The sequence below is a fragment of the Ursus arctos genome, unplaced genomic scaffold (genome assembly GCF_023065955.2).
Source record: "Ursus arctos isolate Adak ecotype North America unplaced genomic scaffold, UrsArc2.0 scaffold_2, whole genome shotgun sequence".
Taxonomy (NCBI): domain Eukaryota; kingdom Metazoa; phylum Chordata; class Mammalia; order Carnivora; family Ursidae; genus Ursus; species Ursus arctos.
Window position 1 is genome coordinate 3,144,459 of NW_026622874.1, and position 22,736 is coordinate 3,167,194.

Sequence of the window (22,736 nt, forward strand, 5' to 3'; positions counted from 1 at the left end):
AGATACACAAGCCACCCTGGAGAAGTCCTCAATTGCTGCTTTTCTCCTTTCCCCGTAGTTTCCAACACATCAAGAACTGATTAATAGACTGTATCCTTCTACAGTTTATCAGTGTATAAAATGTACACAACTTATTCCCATAATTATCAGACCTCTAACAGTCTCTGTTGGCAAAATGACTTGCTTACAGATTTCTTGCTGTAAAACACAATAATGGGTCACATTCTTATTCTATAGTAACCCGACCCACTTATTTTTGAGAAAATAGTCCCTACGAAACCAGGGCTAAAAAGTGTGTCTCCAAAGCTCTTGTAAATATTTATCTCTGAGAGTTGTGGCATTCTGAATACTAATATCTCTTATCAGTTTTAATTTTCATTTGTTTCCCATTTTAACACCCACATATTTGTGAGAACCAAATTTGTCCTATAAGCCATAATGCCACGAAATATTTCTCAGAGCCTCACCATATTGTATTAAATCTTTGCTGGATTAAACCGTAAAATTAAGTATTGTGTAAACTACAGTGGATAATATACTCAGGGCTTCATGTATTTGAAAAATTGTAAACTTTCATATCTGCTCTACTTTGCTCTTCTGCAAAAAAACTTTCATATCTGCTCTTCTGTTTCATAAATTTCTATAGTAAAATCATGTCAGCTTTTATTATAGAATTATTATGTATTATAAACTATTATTTATTTAAATAGCATTGTACTTTCCCTTAGACCGAGCCGTCATGCATTTGCCAGAATCTGACCGTTGTGGTATGATGGTACTCCGTGCAGAGCATGTGCTAGATTTCTCCTCCTCTTCATTGTCAACACATCACAGTCATACAGGGAGCAGATCACGTTTATCCATGAGAATGTCCTTCCTAAATTTCAGGGAGAAAGCCCTCATTCTTTCTTAAGCCGGATATTCTTGGCTAACATCTCTCGGTTGTAGTAATTTATGCATCTTAAGAAAAGTCTTCACTCTTCTTGACTACCAATGACTAAATTAGATACTGAGAGCTCTTTCTTAGTACTTCTCCCATTTGAGCGGAGTTACTTAAACTGGAAAGTACTTTTAAACTTTCAGGACAATGCCAGTTCTCTGCCTTAAAAAAAAAAAAAAAAAAAAAAAAAGTATCTTGTCCCGAGTGTCTAGGATAGGGCAGGATGTAGCACAAAGTACACAGAGAGTGTTTGTTGAATGAATGAATTAATTAATGAATGAAAAAATAAATCTGTACCCTATGTACAGTTTATATAATACCTTCCTCTTGGGATGGCTTATTGGCAAGACCATGAATGCACTTGGGAGACTTGCAGACCTGAGTTCAAATCCTCTCTCAGCAGAATTTATGTCAGATAAGTTGTTTGGCTTTTCTAAGCCTTAATTTCCTCCTTTGTGAACTGACAAACTACTTCAACAGCTTATTATGAGAATTAAATGTGATGAAATCTTAGTATCTAAAACGTAGTGAGTACACAGCGAGCTAAAATTCCTTTATCCTCAATGTGAATATATTCATTATTTTAACACTAGCTGCTACAATCAATAAACACAAAAATCCATCCTGGCACACAACAGCAGAGCTGTATTTCTCATCCATGGAAAGTCCTGAATGCAGGCAAGGCTCCTCTAAACATTTATTCTTACAAATGCTTAGGGTCCAGGACGCCTGGGTGGCTCAGTCGGTTGGGCGTCTGCCTTTGGCTCAGGTCATAATCCCAGGGTCTTGGGACTGAGTCCCACATGGGGCTCCTAGCTCGTGGGGAAGCCTACTTCTCCCTCTCCCTGCCCCCCACTCCTCCTGCTCGTGCGCTCACTCTCTTTCTCTCTCTGACAAATAAATAAAATCTTAAAACAAACGAACAAATGCTTAGGGTCCATGTTTCTTCCATGTCAGAGCTCTGATGTGTTCAACGCATAATCATGACATCAAGCAGGCAGAAGGGGGAAAGCATGGAGATCGCTCGAGGAAGGTTTCGACACCTCACTTCCACTCACATTCCATTGGCCAGGACGCTCCTCCGGAGCCACCTAAGTACAAGGCAGGCCATGAAATGGAGTCCGCCTAGGCCAGGAAAGAAAAAAAAGAAATAATTTTGATGAACAGCCAGCCAGTTTCCGCCACTGTTGTTTTCTGAAATAACCACGTTAAAGCCACGGCTATAATTAATGAATATTCTGGATGATTAATAGAGCAATTTTCAAGAGAGCATAGTTTAAACCCAAGTGTACGTAGCAGCAGAGTCTATGGCAATTAGTACAGATTGTCCTTTTCACAGATGTCCGTCTTCAGGTGTAGGTCAGAGGTCTGTGTTAGTAACACATGGGAAGACTAAGAGCAGATAATGCCACCAATCCAACACCACGAAACGGGGCTGCTTAAAGCCCTCTGGAAACCTCCCTCTTATTTCATTGTCGGATTTTCTCTCCCTGCTATATTACTCAGTCTGAATGAACATTTTTTCATTCACATTGTCCTTCTCCGTCGTAGACAGCTAAGCCTGACAGGAGGGAAGCAATCTCTGGACATTACACGTAGTCTTTCAGGACACTTGAGTCACAGAAATTACTGACCACAGGTAAATAACTGCTCAGAGCTAGAATTCATGATCTAATTCCAAAGCCGCCAGCATGCATAATTATTATCCCTGCATGTGGGAGAATCAAGGTAAGCAATAAAATTAACACATATATATATTGTATTCCCAGAACCTCATCTGAGAGTAGAATTTTTAACTTCCTGAGGCGGTGGGCACGTCTAGTGTTTCAGAATCTGCTCTGTGAGGACCGAACTTTTCAACAGGACAGCTCACAGTGAAATCATGACAGTGAATTTTCAACCCTCGCTAGATAAATACCCCAACCCTTCCTCAGTTGTCTTGAGTAAGTACAGTTCTGTTGCAGAAAGCGTCCCCATCCATTTAAAACTCAATGTCTTCTGCTAATGAAAATACCTTCAGAATCAACTGGAATGTTTCAAATCTACACCCGACTTCTGCCCCGGTCCCCCTACGCACAACGAAGGCTTTCAATTGTTGAATTTGTAATATGTCATTAAATAATCCTGGTTTGCTTTTTTACAGTAGGAGGAAATTCGATCTGAGAATTTTTCTCTTGGTCTTTAGTTACTAGACAGAACTATGGCCACTTTAAGTTGCAAATACCATCTCAATTCAGAAATTAGATTTTAATTAAAACACTGAATTTGATTTAGAATTCGAGCCTTCCTCAGGCTGGAAGCCTCTAGTGGGGAAAGCAGGCAAGCTCAGCTTCCCGGTTTCTCGATCTTGTCTTCATCTTCCAGCCCACAAGTCAGTTCCTGGGTGAAGGATGGAAAGTCATCCAGCGGGTTAGGTTGTAAGCCAGTTTTGCACTCCCTCTACCAGATGCGCAGAACCAAACAATAGGCTTTGCAGGGCACAGTGCAACATGAACATGCTGGGCCCCTTGTTGGGAAAGAATGACAAATTTCAAGATGGCGACAGGTGAACGTGGAACCAAGTGTAGCTCCCTGTGCGCAGGTGGGCTCAGCTCGCACACCCATGACGCTGCTGACATATGTTTCAGGCCAGATCCCCAGGGGCTCTTTAGAGGCTCTTCTGGGCTCCTCTAACTGCAGCCCCTAAGACCACGGTGATGCATCTCGTGATCCTATGCACCTCGTGATCCTTATGACCTCTAGGCTTGTTTCCTCAGCTCTATTGGAATCTCCCTACTGCAGTCCTCTCACCCTCGGGCAGAAGGTCTCCTAGGAGGGTCTCAAGATGGCCCCGGGCCAGCTGTCTCTCCCCCAGAGACTTTATCTGGGCCAAGGGAGATACTTAGGCATCCTTTGCTCTGCAGGCCACTCTTTCTGTCTTAGTTCTGCCACAGAAGCACTGGGGCAGCCTGCTTCCCAGTTTCCACAGAATCCCCTCATTGGAGGGAACACATCGCAAACTCTCCAGTGAGCCCATGGAAGCCCACAGCAGCCCCTGGCATGAGCTGAAGAAGCATCCGCCGGCCCCTCCCCAGTGCAGACGGTGAACTCAACTTTCCTCAGTGTAATCCCTTCAATTCTTTCTGTTGAATTTTCTCTGCTATTTTATATTCTTAAAGTGAATGAGAGTGTTTAAGTCATAGAATAGACTTTGAGCTATTTCCTTCATAATAGTTACCTAATGTGGAAATTCCCTGCTTTTTGTATCTTGGGATCTCAGTTAAAACTTCAGTCTTAAAATCGTATTAAAACGTCTATTCTTTCTGTGGTATAAGTATTTGGTGGTTTCTTATTTAGGTATGTGCTCACATGCTCACATATATAAAAAAATTATCAGCTATTACCAAAAAATATATATTAAGTTTAACAGGTGTTCAAGGCGCAAAATTAATTGAAATATTATCTTCTTTACATTTGTTTATATTTCTTTTGTTTGTTTATATTTCTGTTTGACAAACTACATGACAAACAACACATTAGATTTTTCATATATTGTTACCTACATTGATGATATTAGATAATTAGACTCTTGCCTTGGTTAATTTCTCAAAATTTAACTTAAAGAATTTTAAGTTGAACACTGTGAAAGTCTATCTCCAAGGAGCCTACAATATATAAATATGCCACAAAATCAAACAATGCAAGTACAGTTTGCACTGAGAGTTGGTCACTTGGATGAAGGTGACATTGAGTCATGAAAACTTCTGAATATGGACATGAAGCTCAAATAGATTTTTTTAAATAACATAAGCTTGCCTTGAGCTTTCTTTAATGTCTGTGATTGCCAAAGAGGAGTTGCCTTCCTTTGTATCGTATCGAAGTATAAACAATCTAGAAAATGCTAGACTTTGTGATCAATGGTGGTATCCAAAATATATAAAGAACTGATGCAATTCAACACCCAGAAAACAAATAATCCAATTAAAGAATGGGCCAGAAGACATGAACAGATATTTCTCCAAAGAAGACATCCAGATGGTCAACAGATGCAAGAAAAGACACTCACCATCACTAATTGTCAGGGAAATGCAAATCAAAACTACAATGAGACATCACCTCACACCTGTCGGAATGGCTAAAATCAACAACACAAGAAACAACAGGTGTTGGTGAGGTAATGTGGAGAAAAGAGAAACCTTGTGCACTGTTGGTAGGAATGCAAACTCTGGAAAATAGTATGGAGGTTCCTCAAAAAGTTACAAATAGAACTACCCTACAAACCAGTAATCACATTCCTGGGTAGTTACCCAAAAAATACAAAAACACTAATTCGGAGGGATACATGCACCCCTATGTATATAGCAGCAGTATTTACAAAAGCCAAAATATGGAATGAATGGATAAAAAAGATAGATATAGATATATACAAAAAGATATATAGATATAGATATATATATACACACACACAATAGAATATTATTCATCCTCAAAAAAGAATGAAATCTTGCCATTTGCAATGACACGGATGGAGCTAGAGAGTATAATGCTAAGCAAAATCAATCAGTCAGAGAAAGACAAACATCATATGATTTCACTCATAGGTGGAATTTAAGAAACAAAACAAATGAGCAAAGGAAAAAAAAAAAGAAACAGACTCTTAACTATAGAGAACAAAGTGATTGGAGGTGGGAAGGGGGATGGGTAAGATAGGTGATGGGGATTAAGAGTACACTTAACCTTGACCAGCAGTGAGTAATGTACGGAAGTGTCCAATCACTATATTGCACACCTGAAACTAATATAGCACTGTACATTACGTGTACTGGAATTAAAATTATAAACTTAATTTTAAAACAAGAATATGATGGACTTTGGAATGGACTTTGGTGCCTAGTGTAAACTTCTTAACTTTATCTCGCTCCATTGAAAGTGCTAATGTGGGGGCGCCTGGGTGGCTCAGTTGGTTGAGCGACTGACTCTTGGTTTCAGCTCATGTCATAGTCTTGGGGTCCTGACATTGAGCCCCACGTTGGGCTCCATGGTCGGCGCAGAGTCTGCTTGGGATTCTCTGGCTCTCCCTCTTCCTCTGCTCCTCTCTCCCCGTCTTGAAAGCTCTCTCTCTTTCTCAAATAAATAAGCAAATAAATAAAATATTAAAAAAGAAGAAAGTGCTACTTGTGAGCCTTGTGTATACAAGTCAGAGAATAACGATTTATAAGCAAGTCATGCTTGCTTATAGCTGGTCTCCTTCCACCTCTCATCCTCTGAGAAGTTCCTTCCTTGTAGATGTCTCTTTCCAATACCTGAGAAATTCTTTGAGCTGCATGACATCTAAACGTCTTATCTATGAGCCAAATCTTCTTTAGACGATTCATAAGAAAAAAACTTATAAAGAGTGAGGATAAAGGCTAAGTCCCCACTTTTGTTACTTTTCATGCACTTCCTCCTTAAAGTGAAAGATGGGTTTATCATAACCTCTTTTTCTTAAATCTCCAGAGTTTCAAAAAGCTTATTTGCATATGTGCTTGTCCAATTGTCTTCCCTGATAAGATGTTTTACACCTCAGGTAAGGACCATTCACATTTGAACATTCTCTTCAACTTAGTTCCATAAAAAATTGTTAACTCGATACAGACGAAGGTCTAGAGGGAGCTATGAGTACAACCCAGTGCCTACTTTCAAGAGGTTCCATCTATTGGGACCAAACGTAAAAAAGCAATGATACACCAAAGCCACGTGACAATAGAAATATGTGTAAAGGGATAAAAGAGCACACATGGGAGCATTAACAATTAATGAGAGGGAGTAAGTCTGGCAACCTGAAGAGAAGTTAGTGACATCTTAGCCGAGCTTTAAAATGAGGTCAAACTATCTCACACCATACACAAAAATAAACTCCAAATGGATGAAAGACCTCGATGTGAGACAGGAATCCATCAAAATTCTAGAGGAGAACATAGGCAGCAACCTCTATGACATCGGCCAAAGCAACCTTTTTCATGATACATCCCCAAAGGCACGAGAAACAAAAGATAAAATGAATTTATGGGACTTCATCAAGATTAAAAGTTTCTGCACAGCCAAGAAAACAGTCAGAAAAACTAAGAGGCAGCCCACGGAATGGGAGAAGATATTTGCAAATGACACTACAGATAAAGGACTGGTATCCAAGATCTACAAAGAACTTCTCAAACTCAATACACGAGAAACAAATAAACAAATCAAAAAATGGGCAGAAGATATGAACAGACACTTTTCCAATGAAGACATACAAATGGCTAACAGACACATGAAAAAATGTTCAAAATCATTAGCCATCAAGGAAATTCAAATCAAAACCACACTGAGATACCACCTTACGCCAGTTAGAATGGCAAAAATAGACAAGGCAAGAAACAACAATTGTTGGAGAGGATGTGGAGAAAGGGGATCCCTCCTACATTGTTGGTGGGAATGCAAGTTGGTACAGCCACTCTGGAAAACAGTGTGGAGGTCCCTTAAAAAGTTAAAAATTGAGCTACCCTATGATCCAGCCATTGCACTACTGGGTGTTTACCCCAAAGATACAGATGTAGTGAAGAGAAGGGCCATATGCACCCCAATATTCATAGCAGCAATGTCCACAATAGCTAAATCGTGGAAGGAGCCGAGATGCCCTTCAACAGATGACTGGATTAAGAAGTTGGGGTCCATATTAAGAAGTTGTGGTCCATATATGCAATGGAATATTACTCAGCTATCAGAAGGAACGAGTTCTCAACATTTGCTACAACATGGACAGCACTGGAGGAGATAATGCTAAGTGAAATAAGTCAAGCAGAGAAAGACAACTATCATATGATTTCTCTCATCTATGGAACATAAGAACTAGAATGATCAGTAGGGGAAGAAAGGGATAAAGAAAGGGGGGGTAATCAGAAGGGGGAATGAAGCATGAGAGACTATGGACTATGAGAAACAAACTGAGGGCTTCAGAGGGGAGGGGGGTGAGGGAATGGGATAGGCCGGTGATGGGTAGTAAGGAGGGCACGTATTGCATGGTGCACTGGGTGTTATACGCAACTAATGAATCATCGAGCCTTACATCGGAAACCGGGGATGTACTGTATGGTGACTGACATAATGTAATAAAAAAACATTATAAAATGAGGTCAAAAGTTGATAGGACAGAAGGAGACATTCCAGGCAGTGAAAGGACTGCAAAGAAAAGCAAGAAAGAATAACCTCAGGGACTCCAGGAAAAGAAAATGGGTGCAAAAAAGGTTTTAGGGATGTGAATAAATCTGAGCTGGTCCTGAAGAATAATCATGAGAGGAAATAAGAATGTACATTTTTGCAAGAGCAGTAGAGAAGGAGAAGGAACAACCTCCAGACCAACTTACGATGTAGAGTCAGGAGGACCAAGTGACCAGATGGTGGGCAGGATGATTCCCAGAATTCTGTCCTCCTACTGAGGGATGGTGTGTGCGTCTGTGTGTGTGTGTGTGTGAGAGAGAGAGAGAGAGAGAGAGAGAGGGCATGCATATGCCGTGGTTGTCATGCCTAGCTTGGGGAGGAGTTGTCAAGAGGCAGGGTTATGAGGGAGAAAAGAGGGAATGGGCCATTTTGGACGTGTTGAAATTGACATGCAACTGTGAGCCATTCAGGCAGATACTATAATAAACACAGTCACCAACTCGATTGTTTACTCTGTGCCAAGCACTGTGCTAAGCACTCTGCAGGAATTAACTGACTTAGCATCTTCGGCATTGGGGGATATGAAAATACGGAGATTAAAAGACGTGGTCTGAAATTATAGGTCTGCACTAGAGCGTGAGGCAAGTGGCACCACGCAGCCAAGTGATGTGAAGAACTGAACCCTGAGAAGTACTCACTCTTGTGGGCCAAAGGAGATGGAGAAAAAAGTAGCCAAATGAGTAAGTAGAGAACGAGGAGAAGTTATGAAAGCCAAGGTAGGAGAGAGTTTCAAAAAGAAGGCTGTACTCTCCAGTGGAAATGCTGTAGGGAAGGTCAAGTAAAGGAGAAAATCTGGTAAGTCCCTCCTGACTCTTAGAACTGGGAAGTCACTGGTTGGCTTGGGGGAAGTGATCTCATCATGCAATGGGGTTGAAAGCTTCACCGAACTGAGTTCAAGAGAACCCAGCCCCTTGAGGAGGAGGGGTGGTGCAGTGGTAGAGGTAGGAATGAATATTTATTGAGACCTACTATGGGCTCAGCTTGGTGCTGGCACTTTGCCTAAGGGCAGCAGGATGAAATTTTGAATATTGACTGTTATTTTCTGGTTTCCGATTCCCCTAGCTCTTCCCCACCCTTGAGAGAGCTTGTTGCCTCAGGAGAGAGATGTCAGCTTAGATTGGTAAGGAAAGGAGTCCTCTCCTGCTTTCTAGTTTCAAAAGCCTAATGAGGGGGGTGTGGGGGAGAGAATGGAAATGATTCTAGAACTTTGGTTTGGGAGAATTTTGAGGCCAAGAACAAGTCTTCACGCCCTTATGCCCTTCACACCCTTATGCCCTTCACACCCATAAGCTTCATACCACCACAGTCCTCCGGCTAGAACAGTCCTCTGGCCAGCTGAAGGAAGAGAGTACAGGGGTCGAGGGGTGGGGCTTTGGGGGAAGGGCTAACCCTGTATCCTGGCCTGTGGGGCCAGCCTGAGTGGGAAAAATGAGTAAATAATCTGACAGCCTTCATGATTCCAAGATGAGGGAAATTGTGTTTCTTTCCTTGTAAGAGCCTGGGTGGAGGGAGGAAGGACCAGAGGTTGACTTGTCCCTGTGGTTCGTGTAGGCAGTCAGAGAGCTTCCCAGGGCCCAGCATGACAAAAGCAGCAACTGGATTCCTTTGTGACTAAAGGGGTTGCATGGCGCTCGAGGCAGACATCTGAGAGTCCCACGCTCAACCGTTATGTGGGATCAGCATTACAGTTCTAGCACAATAGCAAATGACGGTGAAAGGGCTGAGGGATAGCTCAGCAGTAACTCTGAAGGACCAACGACCAAGAGGCAACTGAGGTAGCCCATGTCTCAGAGGATGCCAGCGTGCACAGACAACCAAGACCAATAGCTCTTTCTCTCCATGAATTGGTACCACAGAAGCCATACTCCCCACCGCCTTCCCTCCAGAACTTCATGACGACCCCAAGCTTTCTGGAAGCTTCTAACACTCAGCAAAATAAAGACAAAAAAAGAAAGAAAGAAAGAAAGAAAGAAAGAAAGAAAGAAAGAAAGAAAGAAAGAAAGAAAGAAAGAAAGGAAGGAAGGAAGAAAGGAAGAGAGTTCCACAAATAAAGTTACATTTCCTAAACACTTGAGTTGGGGAAATTATATTCATGCCTACCATATGGATCCTGACACTTCCTCCTCATTACAACATCACTAAATAGGAACTGCCCTTCCCTCATTACAGGTGGTGAACTAGGTTCCAAAAGATTAAGGAATTTTTTAGGCTAGCAAGAGACAAAGCCAGGACTCACCCCAAGGTCCCTCTTACCCCGCAGCAAATGTTCTTTCCACCAGACCACTTTGCTTTTTCAAGAAGTTTGGCAGAGAAGAGGAGTGGCAGCCAAAAGGGGATTCAGGGTGATGGAGTTTTTTTTTTAAAGAATGAGAGAAATTAGACAACATAAGTGGGGAAAGGGAAAAGAGCCAGTGGAGGGAAAGAGATTGAAAATGAAGGAGAAAGGAAGGTCATGTCTCAAGAAATGATTCTATAGGATGTGAGAAGAGAAGAACGATCAAGGGCTAAACCTTGAATAGAAGGTGGGTGCTTCGCAAAGACAGGAGAGAACACGGAGAGGCTTTGCTTGGATAGAGTTTTGTAGACAGATGGGGGAATTTTGGCAATGCTTGTAGGATGTGTGGAGGGTGAACGCTGGACCATAACTGCTTGCATTCAGCGCCTTGAATGTCAGGGGTATGCGTCATGCATTTGACTGAGTTCCTTCAACACTGCAGTAACATCATGCCCAGATATGCAATCCCCTCCTTGCAGGACCGAAGCAGACATTTCTCCAGCTAGGAATGTTGGTCACTGACCCTTCTTCATGGTGTCCCCTGAGGAATTGCCCACAACTGAGAGAACCACTTGACCCCAGATGACATCCCGTTCCCAGTGACTCTTCAGTCCCAGGGCCTGAGGTCCAGCCCCTTGCCTCGGGTCAAGGCAAGTCTACAGGGCCACATACCCCCACCCCCACTGCTCCCCCAGTGCCATAGCACAAGGCCTTGGGATCAGCTGAGGTCCTCACTGTAACCTGTTGACTTCCCCTCTGCTTGATCCTGCTTCCTTCGTTCCCCCGCAGGCTTCTGTCCTGACAGTGCTCCCCAAAACCTTCCTGCCAGCCAATCTCCATTGCAGTCTGTGTCACTGGGAACCAAACCTGGGGGAACAAAATGCCAGCATGCCTTGAGGAAATCAAGGCTTTGTGAATGAACAGCTCTGTGGAGGGCAACAACCTGCTTTCTTCCTGCCCTCTTTTTTCCATGCAGATTAAAATGACACTCACTGACTTCTCTCATCCTTTCCTCCCTTGTCCCCAGAGATTTATCTCATAGGCGAGTCGGGGTGGAAGTAACTGGGCCCTTAGCCCGTTCTGGGATGCCTCTGGGGGATAGGTCGACTCCCTCCCCCTCATGCCAAAAGGGACCTGCTCTGCAGGCATGTCCTGTGGTTTTCTGGTTCTGGGACGAACTGTTAGTCATCTCACCTGTCTGCAGGCCTAGATTCACCTTCTCCAACCCAAACTGTACTGATTTGAAGGGGCTGTGCTCTGGTCCAATGCCTATCTTTTGTATTCTGTTTCTCCATTGGGCTCCAAATTCACAAAGAGAAGAGGGGGCCATTTTACTCTCTGAAAACCTCACCCTGCCGCACTTTTGGAAGGAGGAAAAAGAAAACACGACTTCATGTTTGGGTGGCTTTTGGGGGCAAGAGATGGCCAGAGTGACAAGGAATGTGAAAAATAAACATGATGGGGAATAGAAGATAAAGAAAAATAAAGTGGTTGCAACATTTGGAAAATATCCCTGATCTCTAGTCCTCCATGGAAAGCAGTTCCTGCCTAAGAGGAGGGAACCCCAAAGAGAAGTTACCCAGGCTTCCAGTCGTTAGATTTAAATCATTGTTCTTTGATTCTCCAAATTTTGGGCTTAATTCAAAAGATTCATAAAGAACCAAGAGTGTTTGGCTCAGTTACAGAGAAGAACTACATCTGCTTTTTGCTGAAATCAGTTTTACCATTAACTTAATTACATTTTATTACCGACAGGTAAGTAAGCGAAGTGGATCCACGTATCAAAACATCTATCATAGATCCGCAGAAGCGATGGTAAGGGTGACACTATTTGTATTAGTGCCTATTTTTAAATTACTTTAATTTGACCTCATTTTACCCCAAGTTACCTTCCAAATTAATTTTTCAGGCTTAGTCCCAAGTTAAGGATGGCTCTGAAACGTTGTCATAGCCAGAAATTAGGTAAGATTTCGTTTGTTTTGAGACCAAAGATTAAGGAGCACTTACATTTTAGACCAGTTGGGTGTTTCAGGTGTCATATTTTGCAGATTTCATATTTAATGTAATTCTACTTCTGATGTCCATTTCCGTTATCCCATAAATGAACCAGAAGGAACCAGCTTACAAGAGCTAGAAAGCACGTATTTGGCCCTTCTCATCTGTTTGGGTCAATGTTAGGATTTCTAAGGTATTAACTACTGATGGAACGAATCCATAAATCATTTGTTACTTGCCAGCTGTATTGCTTATCAATAACGGTATGATCAGGGGCACCTGGGTGGCTCAGTCTGTTGAGTTCCCAACTCTCTCTCGGTTTCGCCTCAGGTCATGATCTCACAGGTTGTGAGATCGAGCCCCCGTGTGGGGCTCTGCACTCAGCGGGGAGTCTGCTTGAGGATTCTCTCCCTCTGCACCTCCCCACACTCACTCTCTAAATAAATAAATCAATCCTTTAAAAATAATGGTATTATCAGTTTCCTCAAAGGCATTCAGATTTCCTAGAAGAATGAAAGCCACAGAAGTGTAATTTTCCACTGCTTATAATAAGATTGCAAGGTGCTGGAATGGGGGGAGGGCCTTCAACTTCTCATCTTACTGTAATATTCCTAGCCTTCTATGAGAGGAGGAATGTGTGAGCTACTGGAATGACTCTGCTCTCAGAGGTGATGATGGGTTTGCTCTGAGCTATCGACACTCATACCTGGGCCTCTTGTGATCAATGACACACAATTTGGAGACGGCTGACTGGGGTTAATGGTGCAATCTGTGGCTTTGGAACAGAGCTCTTCTCTATGTGAAACTAATTGGCCCATATGGGGATTAAACTGGTAACAGTGTCCTCATTTGTCAACCCTTCTATTCAGTGTTTGAATCTGGTTGCTCTTGAGCCCTGCCCCCAATTCAGCCAGCGTGTTTTCAAATCATAATATCCTAACTTGAGAATGAGGAAGAGGTAATTTTTTAAATATACAAGCAATTTATCAACCCAAACCACTGTAAGAGAATCATTAAGAACGAAATAATAATTATCTGATTGCCGATTATTCTTCAGTGAATATCCCCGAGCTGTGGGAAACAGAACAGGAGGCAAGTCGGCTTCCCATTAGGAAGCTTATCCCATTGCAAATTCCAGAAGTACTTTCGAGGTTGACAAGACGTGCCTTCAGAGCACCCTCCTGCCTACCCAGTGACTGCTGAGAGTTACCACCCCAACAGTCTCGGCTCCCCAAACCATCGGGTTTCAAATGGACCTGACCTCCTTTCCTCACTTTATTTTGTTTCCATTCTCATCAGAAGGTTTTCTTTACTCCTGACCCCAGAGTATTTTTGAAATACATTTACCAATTACACAATTATTATCCTGACTTTGAAAAAACAAAACCCCACACTCTTTGACACAAAATAGAACTCCGTCCTTCAATGTAGACTTGAATTCAGACTTCAATTCAACTGAGGACATACTTCAATGATACAGCGTATTTAAATTCAAAACTTCTTTCTAAATTTTTCCCTCATTTTCTTCTTGATTAACTGGATGACTTCCCCCAATTTGACTGATTTTTAACTAATGCACATAAAAACAAGCCCAGGTTGTCAATTAAGTGTGCTATGGTTGAGCCTACCGCATAGTAGAAATGAAAAAAACGAACTTGTAAAAACACAGGGTAATAGGGGTGGGGGTCCCAGGGGTGGGGGGAGTAACAGGGTATCAGGGGCGGGGGGAATAAGACTGATGTTATTGAAGGCTTTGATCTTGCAATGAGTTTTAAATAAGCCATAGAGATATTTTTAAGTAAAGATTTATTTATTTATTAGAGAGAAAACACGTGCGTGAGCACAAGTTGGGGGAGGGGCAGAGGGAGAGCGAGAGGGAGAGAGAATCTCAAGCAGACTCCCCACTGAGCACCCATCCAGATTGGGGGTGGGGCTGGATCTCATGACCTGAGCCCAAATCAAGAGTCTGGTGCTTAACTGACCAAGCCACCCAGGTGCCCCAATAGGGTTCTAAAGCACAATATAATGAATGTAGACAATATTATACTATAATCATGTAATATGATAAATATTGCTATAACAGCAATCTTATCACGGCATGTAAGCTATCAAAGTACACATTGTACACCTTAAATTTACACAATGCTGTATGTTAAATGTATTCAATTTAAAAAATGAAAGGGGAAAAAATGAGAAATTGGGGTGGGGTGGGGTGGGGTGGGGGGAAGTTAATTAGGAAGCCCAGAGGGGATGGATAATGGGGAGGCAGGGTATCATGGTGACCACATTTATATGCAATGGTAAAGCATTTTCTTTACTCTCAGAGGCTATTTTTTTCCTGCCAAAAAGATTTTTTAAATAAGTGAACTTTACACAGTTACAGAAACAGTGAGCATTTCCCACAATTAGTGACAAAGACCCACACACGGGGTGCCTGGGGGGCTCAGTTGGTGAAGCGGCTGCCTTCTGCTCGGGTAATGAGCCTGGGGTCCTGGGTTCGAGCCCCACATTGGGCTCCCTGCTCAATAGGGAGTGTGCTTCTCCCTCTCCCTCTGCTGCCGCTCCCCCTACTCATTGTGTGCGCACTCTCTCTCTGTCAAATAAATAAATAAAATCTTAAAAAAAAAAAAAGACAAGAAAGTGACAGAGTAATGTGGACCGATAGGCATATGATACATAGCACAGTCTTGACCAGGCAGAAAGTTCTGTGGACTGACTCTGAAAAAAGGTCTCATTTTAGTCCTATTGGCAGAGTTTTCACAACGCCTTAGTGAATAGAAGTTGGAATTTAACATCAAAACTCTAATGTTTGTAATTTATAGGAATATTTATATCTGCTTAAACCAACACTTGATTCTCTTCATAAATTCCTTATTAAAAAGACTGCTTTTGGGGCACCTGGGTAGCACAGCGGTTAAGCGTCTGCCTTCGGCTCAGGGCGTGATTCCGGCGTTGTGGGATCGAGCCCCACATCAGGCTCCTCCGCTATGAGCCTGCTTCTTCCTCTCCCACTCCCCCTGCTTGTGTTCCCTCTCTCGCTGGCTGTCTCTATCTCTGTCGAATAAATAAATAAAATCTTTTCAAAAAAATAATGCTTTCAAGAAATATGTGTAGGATATACACTACCTTATTATAGTAATCAAAATTCTGATTCCAAGATGACTCAAAATCAGCTCACCTGCTTTTCTGAGAAAAGAATGCTTTATTTTGTTAGAGTATGCAATATATTTTATTTGCGAGAGGAAGAGAGAGAGACATTGGACCAGTATGTGTGAAATGAAGAATGCACATAAACTTTAAGACCTCTATTGATTTGTCTTCCATTTTTCATTGTGAAATATAATATTAATGCAGGAAGCACATAAAATGTGTATATAGGTTGGCTGATAAAGTAAACACCTATATAACTACCATCCAGCTCCAAAAACCAGAAAGTAAGCAGCACTCTTGAATCCAGTGAGCTCCTCCATAACCATAACCCCCTTCCTTCAAGAGAAACCACTGCCCTGTCTTCTGGAATAATAATTTCCTTGGTTTTCATTATAGCGTTTCCTCCAATTTGTGGGTCCATAAGTTCTAAGTTTGTTTTTGTTTGCCTTTCTCCTTTGTTCTCAATATTATGGATTTAAGATTCATCCATATTGTTATGAGTAGCTGTGGTTTTTCCCCCGTTTTTTTATGCTATATAATATTGAATTGTTTAAGTGTATCATGATCTTTAAAGGATTTTCTCTCTTTCATCTAAACTCTCAAACTTAATGAAAAAGTTTTAAAAAATAGCACCTCCATATCTTGTTCTTAATATCTGAAGAATCTGTAATGTCCTCTTTTTCATTCTTGATACTGGTTATGTATGCACTCTCTCTGCTGGGCCCTACTCTCCTCCACTGTCTCTCCCTCTCCTTCTTCCCTCCCTCTCTCTCCCCCTCTCCTTTACCCTTTCCCTCTCCTTCCTCCCCCTTCCCCTTCCTCTCTCTGTCCCTCCCTGTCCATCGCCCCCTCTCTTTCCTGGTTGATTCTTACTAAGGGTTTGTCAGTTTCAACAGTGTTTAAAAAAATACAACTTTGGTGGTTACTTATTTTATACTTGTTTTGTAATTCATTAATTGCTGTTATTTTATTACGTTCTATCTTCTAACTATCTTTGGCTTTATTTTGCTGTTCTTTTTCTAACTTCTTGAAATGGATGATGCGGTCATTCATTTTCAGTCTTTCTCCTTTTTCAGTATATGTATGTAAGACTATACATTTTTCTCTAATGACTTCTTTAGCAATGTCTCATACACTTGAGATATCATGTTTTTATTATCTTAGTTCAAAATAATTTTTATGTGTTTTCTGATTTTTTTCTTAGAATTTTACAGTATTTCTTAATTCCCCCAAAGATTACTTTGTATGGCTTCAATCCTTTAAAATTTACGGAGACTTGTTTTGTGTCCCAGCTTTTGCTCAATTTTTGTAAATATTCCACAAGTGCTCTTGAAAAAAATGTGTATTCTGCAATTGTTGGGTGTTGTGGGCTATATATCTAGATATGCCCAGATGTAAACCTTTAAAAATAATATTGTTTTTTTTAAAGATTTTATTTATTTATTTGACAGAGATAGAGACAGCCAGCAAGGGAGGGAACACAAGCAGGGGGAGTGGGAGAGGAAGAAGCAGGCTCATAGCGGAAGAGCCTGATGTGGGTCTCGATCCCAGAACGCCGGGATCACGCCCTGAGCCGAAGGCAGACGCTTAACCGCTGTGCCACCCAGGCGCCCCTAAAAATAATATTGTTAAAATCTTTTATATCTTTACTGATTCTGTTGTCTCCACAGCCTCAGTTACTGAGACAGGTATATTAAAATCTCTCATTATGGTGTGGATTCATCTACATTTCTAAAGTTTGGTCAATTTTTCATTTATATGTTTTAAGGAAACATATACATTTAGAATTCTTATATCTTCCTGTTGAATCGTACCTTTTATCATTGTGAAGAGACCCTCTTTATCTCTAATAATGCTTTTGGCCATTATATACACAATGAGAGAGAAAGAGAGGGCTATGGCATACCCATACATACATATAGTGCATATACAGGTGCGTCTATAAAGCTATATCAGCCTTCTTTTGGTATTTACATGATTTTTTTTCATCCTTTTACCTTAAATCTTTCTTTAAACCTTTCTGTAAACTTACGCTTTGCAAGGATTTAAGAAAACGGAATCCAACATTTTTCTCCTTTGACCGGAGCATTTAGTTCTTTTGCATTTCATATAGCCATCAACAAAATTCGGTTTAAAAAAAAAATCTGTGATCCTATTTGATGGTTTCTATTTGGTCTCCTACTGTCTGTAGCTTAATAAGAAGCTCGCCCAGCAGACCCCAGCTCAATGCAAGGGCATACGGCGCTAAGGCTCCCTTGTAATGAAGCTGGTTTCTTGCCCAGGAGGGTCCCACTGTTACAGAGATGAATTGGTGCCCTGCCTTCCTCCAAGTCCCTCATAAACACATAGGATCGTGTAGGACAGGGTCCTTCTACTGGAGCTCTGCTCTTCCAGTTTGCCTCTGTCTGGGATAATGAGCAATGGGCCCCTGGGTGATATTTTCAGCTGCCCTGTGCCTTCAAGTTTCCCTAATAAACCTAAACTTAACATTTACGTCCTGTCCTGCCCACGGCACATGTGTGTACGCCCTTTTGCCCAATGCCTTTCTTGCCTTCTTTGTCACCGACTTCTCTCTCTCTCTCTCTCTTTTTGTTTCTGTATTGATTTGGAGATTGCTTTTTATTATTTTGGTAATTACAATCTGGAAAATCAATAAATCCATGTCTAAAGTTAATCAATACCTTTATCCTCCTCCTGAAGTGATGGCGGGGGGGGGGGGGGACAAAAAAGACAATAAAACAATGCTTGAACCGTATTCCCTCCATACCTACCCAATTAATATATTTTTGCAGTTGTGTATCTTCTTCAAGTATCTGTTTAAAAAAATCCCTATGGTGCATTATTATTAATGTTCATACACCGGTGATTGTTTTCTTTATCCAAATATTTACCATTTCTTTTCTTTGTCCTTCTTCCTTCCAGAAACACATCCTTTAGCATAGGGCTTCTTAAACTCTCTTTGGCAAAGGACCTGTTCTTTTTTTTTCCTTTTAATCATCACAGACTAATTTTTTTTAAAGTACAATAACATGAATTACTGGGAAAATTAAATGAAATAATAAAAGGTACAGGGGCACCTGGGCGGCTCAGTCCGTTGAGCATCTGAGTCTTGATTTCGGCTCAGGTCACGATCTCAGGATGGTGCAATCAAGCCACGCATCCCGGTCGGCGCTCAGAGTGGAGTCGGCTTGGGATTCTTTCCTCTTTCCTCTCCCTCCCACTCTGCTCCTTCCCCTGTTCACATGCTCTCTCTTTCTCTCTCTAAAAATAAACAAATAAACAAAATCTTTAAAAAAAGGAAGGTACAAAATATAAGCCCTATATTTTTATTATTAGAGTCAATAGACGTCAAAGTACTTTGTCAAACTGCCCTACATTTTTTGAGTGCACATTCCTAGTTCCTGGACTCCTCTCACAGGCTGGCATTAGTCCACGGACCTCCCTCCGGGTAATACTGCTTTAACATTCTCCTGTGTACCTCCCTGCTACCAAAGTACTCTCAATTTTTATGCATCTGAAAACATATTTTTAAGACCCCCCATTTTTAAATATGAACTTTTTACTGTAGTACAGTACACATACATAAATCTGCACATATCCTGGGTGTACCGCTCAATAAATTATCACAAGGCAGATCTACCCATCGGATCGCCAATGAGGTCAAGACACACACTCCTGGGGCAGCCCCCTACCCCTCCCAGTCGTCGCCCCTACCTCTCTCCCCAAATGTCGCCACTATCCTCGCTCCCGATACCATACATTAGTTTTGCCTGCTTTTAGATTTATATAAGTGGAATCATTGTGTATGTATTTCTGTTAATCTGGCTTCCTTCTGTTAATATTCTGTTTGTGAGATACACGTGCTGTCGCCTGTGGCAATATTGTGTACATTGTCATTGCTGTATAGTATTCCATTGTATGACTATGTCGCGTTGAGAAGTAAAATCCATTCCACTGTCGATGGACATTGAGACTGTTTTCAGTTTGCTGCTGTTACCGAGAATGCTTCCGTGAACATTGTTGCACGTCCCTTGGTACACGTAGGTGTGCATTTCATTTAGGTAGATACCTAGGAACGGAAATGTGGAATTGGAAGATCTATGCAGGCTCGGCTTTGCTGTCAAAGGAATTCCTCATGTGGAAACTCACCTTTACCAGAAACTAGCGCCTCTGCTACTGCATGTGTATTTTGTAGCAAGAGAATATTTCTCTTTTTCTAGGTTGGTGGATCATTCTTGCTTAGAAATATATTCAGAACTTCAATATAAATTTTATTAAGTTCCAAATTTGTTTTGAGTACAGTAACCCTGCAGCACATATGTGTATGCATATTTATGAACCTAACAATTTATAGATAAATTGTTATATTTGTCTTACGTCTCACTAATGAATGTTATTTTGCATTATGTTGTCGTTTGATAAGTAACTCCTTTTCCAGTGGCCCACCTTCATTGGCATAATAGGAAGAAGGTCCTGAAGATAAAATAATTACATCACTTTTTATGCTTCTTCATTCTTTAGTTAGATCATGGAGGTGAGAACCTTGGCTGCCATGTTATATTTGTTACTGGTACGTGAGATAAAAGGGTAAAAGACTGCAATCCTGTGAGTACAAAATAAGAAAAATGACAAAGAAATTTCAAAAGCCAGAAACTTGGATTGGGAAGAGGTCAATGTGAAGAACTATTAAAATTTTGTAAATATAAAGAAGTCGAGGGAAGCATGGTGATACCAAGTACAATTTTAAGACTATTTCTGTCAAACAAAGGGAAAAAAGGGAATAAGTATAGCTTGAGGTCATTTACTCTTTAATTTCCTCAGAGCATTAAGAAAAAAAGAGGCTTAGGATTATTAATTTGTTTTCAAGAAAAGACTGTGAATAAACATATAATAGAGCAGAGCGGATAAAGGATTAAAGACTTGGGACTTTGGTTTGAGTCCCAGCTTTGCTATGTGCCAACTACGGGAAATTGGGCAAATACGTAATGAGATCTCAGTTTTGTCATCTGTAAAATGGAGATAATATTGGTACTTAGGTCAACGGTTGTTTCTAGTTAACACGAGAGACTTGTCAACTATCGAGCAGAATTCTGGGTCACAGGTATATTACCTTAGTCTCTTGTGGGTATTTTCCTAAAAGTTTGAGTTATCGGCCACATTTTTAAAATTTGGATTTCCAGGGTTTTTTTTCCTTAAATCAACTTTATCAGGCATGACTTACATAAAATACAAGCGCCTATTTTAAGTGTAGAATTCTAAATTTGTGCAAATGTATAGATCTCTGGAACCACCACCACAGTCAAAATAAAGACCATTTCCATCTTTGTGTAAGTTCCCCTTATGCCTCTTGGCATCAACCTCCCTACCCCACCTCCACAGTCCCAGATAACCACTTATCAGCATTCAGTAATTACTGCTTTGTTTTGCCCTTTCTAGAATTTCATATAAAAGGAATCATACAATATGCACTCTTCGGTGTCTGGCTAATTTCGCTCATCATACTGTTTCCCAGTCACCTATGTTGTGTGTACCTGTTGTTCATTCTCTAATACTGCTGGTACTTACCCCTTCTACGGATATAGCACGATTTAATTGTTTATCCACTGAAGGACATCGTGATTGTTTCCAGCTTTTGGCTATTATGAACAAAACTACTCTGTGCATCCTTGTATAGGACTTTGGGTAGACATATGTTTTCATTTCTCTCTGGCAAATACCAAGGAGTATAGTAGTTGGGTCATATGTATCATATGCTTAACTCTCTAGGAAATTCCAGGGGCACCTGGGTGGCTCAGTCGGTTGAGTGCCCAACTCTTGGTTTCGGCTCAGGTCATGATCTCTGGATTGTGAGATCGAGCCCTATGTCAGACTCCATACTCAGCACAGAGTCTGCTTGGGTTTCTCTCTCTCTCTCTCTCTGCCGCTCCCCTCCATGCACACACTCTCTCTCTCTAAAATAAATAATAATAATAAAAAAGAAACTCCGAATTTTTTTCCAAAGTGACTATACCATTTCATGTTTCCACCAGCAATGTGTGAGTTCCAGTGGCTCCCCATACTCACCAACACTTAGGTCATCAGTCATACTGGTTTTCATCATTCTAGTGGGTGTGTTGTGTTATTTCACTGAGGTTTTCATTTAATTTTAATGACGTTGAGCATTTTTTCGTGGAAATGTCTTCTTAAATCATATATCTGTTTTTTATAAGAATGTTTGTCTTGTTATTAAGCTGTTGGGCACCTTACGCGTTCTGGATGCAAACCCTTTGTTAGATATATGAATTGTTAATATTGTCCCCCAGTTGGTGGCCTGCTTTTTATTTTGGTAATGATGTTTTTTGAAGTGCAGAAGTTCTTACTTTTAATGAGATTCAATTTATCAACATTTCTTTTATGCTTTTTTTTGTACCATACCTAAGAAATCTTTGTATGAAGATTTGCTCCTATGTTTTCTTCTAAACATTTTGTAGTTTTGCCTATTGCAATTAGGTCTGTGAGCCATTTTAGGCTAATTTCTTGTATATAGTATGAGGCAAGGATTGAGGTTCATTTTTTCCCACATGAAAAAACTGTTCATGTGGGTCTATTTCTGAATTCTTTATTCTATTCCATTGATTTATATGTGCATGCTTATGCTAAGACCACACACTATGATTATAGTAGTTCAATAGTAAGTTTCAAAATCAGGTAGTTTAAAGTCCTCCAACATCACTTCTGTTTTAAACAATTGCTTTGTCTGTGCTAGGTTATTACAATTTCCATAAAAATTTAAGTGTCAGCTTGCCAATTCCTGCCCCAAAAAATTATTTTTGGGGGTCTTGATAGGAACTGCACAGAATCTCTAGATCGATGTGTGGAGAATTAACATCTTAAAATTATTGAATTTTCCAGTTCATGAACATGGCATATCTCACCACTTATTTAGGTATTAAAATTTTTTTCTTAGGGTGCCTTGGTGGCATAGTCAGTTAAGCATCCAACTCTGGGTTTAGGTTCAGGTCATGATCTCAGAGTCGTGAGATCAAGCCCCAAGTCAGGCTCTGTGCTCAGTGTTGAGTTTGCTTAAGACTCTCTCTCCCTCTCCCTCTGCTCCTCCCCCAGTGCTCTCTTTCTCTCTCTCAAATAAATACATCTTTAAAAAACATTTTTCCCCAATGTTTT